Here is a 4,084-nt window from a genome sequence, read left to right on the forward strand (position 1 = left end):
TAGAAAGAAAAAAATGGAATTAAATATAGATATATAAAATAAGATTTTGGGCATTAGGTTTGAACAAAAGATTGATTACAAAAAAATAAATACTAATAAAAAATATAAGATGGTAAAATAGTAAAAAATAAAATAAATAAATTTTTGTTCACTAAGATAACATAGAATCGTGAATAATTTATAAGGTACCAAATTACAAAAAGGAAATATGGAGAAGGAAGATTCATAAGAAATAGCAAAGAAAATATAAGAGAAACTTAGAATAAAAAGGATATAAAAAAAATAAAACAAAGGATATAATGATAATAAAAAATATAATGATAAAAATAGTTAATGTCACGAGTATAGCATTTACATATTGCATCATACACATCATTGCATATAAGTATTTTTGTTTACGAGTTAAGCCCCAATGATGGGATCTTTTGAGGATCTTGCGAAGGCGGGTATTTCTCGAAAAGTTTTCTAGGTGAAAAGATGTCCTCGAGTCTCACCAGTATGATGGGAGGGCTCGAGAAACATCTTTATTAAAAGGCTTTCGCTCGTATTAGGCTCATTATGCACGAAAACGTTATTTTTGAAGAAAAACGTACGATGACCCCGATGATGGGAATTATTCGTTGAATTTGTGAAGGCGAGTTTATCGGATAATTCCCTAGGTGAGAGACCACCCCGGATCCCACCAGTATGATGGGCGGATTCGGGAGAACGTCCTCGATAAAAGGTTATTCGTCTGACATTTTTATCCCACGCCATGCATTTCATCTTGCCTCACATTTGCATTCCATTTTAGGTTAAATAGGAGATAAAATAAGAAAATAATAACTAAGGAAATATAGTGAAATTAAAAATTAAAGCCTAATAGGATAATCTAAAAATGGTACCGTTCATGGAACTAGCATCCTGGGGGTGCTAATCATTCCCCAAGCGTAACCATACTCCCGAACTTAGATCTAGAAAAACGTAGACCAGTTTAAAGTTCTTTTCGGTGGGCTTAAAATTAATTTAAGGCTTCATCGATTAGAATCAAGTTAATAGGTGGCCAATCGCACCTAGTAAAAAAAGATTGGTGACGACTCCTAGTTTTTTAGAGTTTTCACTCCCGTTTGGCGGTCGGGTTCTCGGACCCACACGTTACAACAATAATGAGGATACGAGCACATTCATAGTTAATGGACTAAGTCTCAGGCCATATTTCGAGGATGAAAAATTACAAAAATGTGTGTTATAGTCAAGCTAGTGACTATAAAGAAACGCTTCTTGAAAAGCAACCCAAGCATTTGAACTTAACTTACTCTAACTTATTTTTATTTATTTTCTAGTATTAAATTTCATAATTTATTGATTTTTTTGTGCTTTTTGCAAGTTCCCCCCCAAAATAATAAAAAAGTAAAAAATAATTAAAAAAACCATAACCCCCTATTTATGGTTGTTTACCGTATTTTGTAGATATTTAACACAATGTTGCTAGAGATGACGATGATGATGAGTAAGAGGATATCTAGATCATTTTCTTGTTGTGCCTACATTAAAAGGGGAGTTTTCGTTTTCCTTTTCTTTATTTTATTTTTATTGATTTTTTCTTTAAACATTGGGGACAACGTTTAGTTTTAAATTTGAGGGGATGCTTTTATTTATTTTTAAGTTGTTGGTCTTTATTTATCTTTATGTGCTTATCTTTATTTTATTATTTTGCATGTTTAGATAGCTTTAATTTGTAGGTTTTATAATTAAAAAAATTTAAAAAAAAATTTAGAGATATTATGACACCTTGTTTATGATTTTCCTTATCTTAGGATGATATTTTGATTATTTTATGATTTAAATTTTTTGAAAGAATATGGATATGATTTAAGTTTGTGTTGATATTCTTGTGGCAGCTTCATTATAGAATGTGATTTCCAATAATTTGCGCACTATACCTTTTTTTTACTTAGAATTGTCACGTCATTTAGAAAAAGTTTATGTTAATAAAAGTATAGTGAAGTTAAGGATTCCAGAATTTGTTTGATTCTCTCTTAAGGCGAAATCTTAGATAACACTTAGGATAGGAGATGATTTAGGTCATCTTTAGACCGTTTGAGCCTTTTCGAGCCTACCTTGATATAAATATTTATCCGTAGTAACCCTTTTTAAGCATATTTTTCCTTTTCTTTGTAACCACAGATTAGCCAAAGCCTTTTTATTTATTTCAAATTTTGAACCTTTCATCCTTGAGTGTTTTAATCTTTCTAGGAAATATCTTGAGCTTATATTTAAATTAAGGGAGAAAGGTGGATGGATAAATAAATAAAAAAGGTGATAGGTGCTAGAAATTTACCCCTTGTTCATAATTGTCAAAAATAAATTTGGGGGTGTCAAAAGAAGAAAGAAAAAAGAGAAGTAAAAGGAATAAAGAAAAAGAACTAAAGTGAGTTGTAAAAAGGAAAATTTATTTCAAGTTTGGGGGTGCTATAAATTTTTTGTTTAATCTCTTTATTGGTTTTAGATTGATTAAGTGCTTAGGATGAATTTGAGCCTAAATATATCCCTTATCATAACTTGACCCCAGCCATACATTATAAGCTTAACAAAGACGTATTGATTCTTGAATAAGTGTTATTCTACATTAGTGGAGAGAGAGATGAAAAAGAAACTTATGGGATTCTAGTACTAACCTATGCTTAGGCTTGGCATAAACTAATCCAAATCGCATGATATTCTTTATGAGAGATTATTCACACACACAGAGAAAGTCCATTCAAAAAATAAGTTTTCACTTGAACCGATGCATAACTTTAAGGATTAGATGTATTTTACCTTAAGATGGAATTGGGGATAATTTTTGAGGGAAAAATTGGGAAAGAATGATTTGGTACTTCTATCTCTCGTTCAAGTCTTTTTATGTTTAGGTTTCTTTGTTTTATTTTCTTTTGGTCAAGGACTAGCAAAATTTTAAATTTAGGGGTGTGATAATTCTATTTTATAAAATTATTTTAGTCTAATTTTGTTATTAAATATTAGCTAAGTCTTTAAGTTTTAATTAGAATTTAATTATTTTTAGTTTTTTTATAATTAGTTTATTTTTAGTGAGTTATTTGAATTTTATGTTTATATATTTGAATTTGACTATTATTTATTAGTTTTTATGCTTTTGTAAGAATTAAGGGAATACGGCTTAATTTTGAAAAGTAAGGTGTTTGAAAGACCTAGAATTTTGCTTTCATATACTTCAGTTTTTTTACCATAACTTGATTTTCTAGATGCCCAAATAATATGATTCTTGCCCTATTGGAAAGCTCAGAGAAAGAACTACAATTTTCATGTAGACTACTTTGCCCAGTTCTACCTTAAAGATAGAGAAAATCATGTCGGAAGATGCCTAGGCGTAATGTTATGGGAATGGAAATTTAAAAGATGATATTTGATGTTTGGGCTTATTACACTTTTAAGCCCAATACTTAGCATCAGTAGGTTAACTTATGGAATTTTAGGTTAAGATTGTGAGTATAAAAAGTTTGTTTAAGGAGAAGTTAAAAGAGACAACCCTACGAGATTAAAGAAGTTGAAAGTTAAGGCAGAAACTCAAAAAGTAAGGCTGCAATTAATCGTTTTGTTTTCTTTCTTAGCTTTTATTTTTCTTGTTACTCTTAATGGTTGAAATTTATATAATGTTATTTGTGTTCGTGTCACAGCCCAATTCTCAGGCCATGACCGGCGCAAGGGCCCAATGGGCTCAGCCCACTGAGCCCAAGCAAACCTATTTATATAATCTTATACATTAATCCAATTTCTCTAAACTCCAAAATTTGTAATGTTCAAATATAGTTCCTTTGAAAACAATTCATACAACCCAATTATGCATTCAGAATGGCATCATCATCCATAATATACATATATAGCTAGACAAATGAATCTTAGCATTTCACAACAAGTATTCATATACACATAATTAGACCTTGACCGTCAGCGGAGTGACTTTGGGCACAGTTGCTAACGTTTAGTGTCATGTTAAACCTATCGAGCAATGGATAGGGAGAAGCACCTCGTCTTAGGATTCAATCACCTTTAACATAGAAAAACCTAAAACATGAAGTTTAAAAAC

Source organism: Theobroma cacao, chromosome 3, assembly GCF_000208745.1.
Source record: "Theobroma cacao cultivar B97-61/B2 chromosome 3, Criollo_cocoa_genome_V2, whole genome shotgun sequence".
NCBI classification, from domain to species: domain Eukaryota; kingdom Viridiplantae; phylum Streptophyta; class Magnoliopsida; order Malvales; family Malvaceae; genus Theobroma; species Theobroma cacao.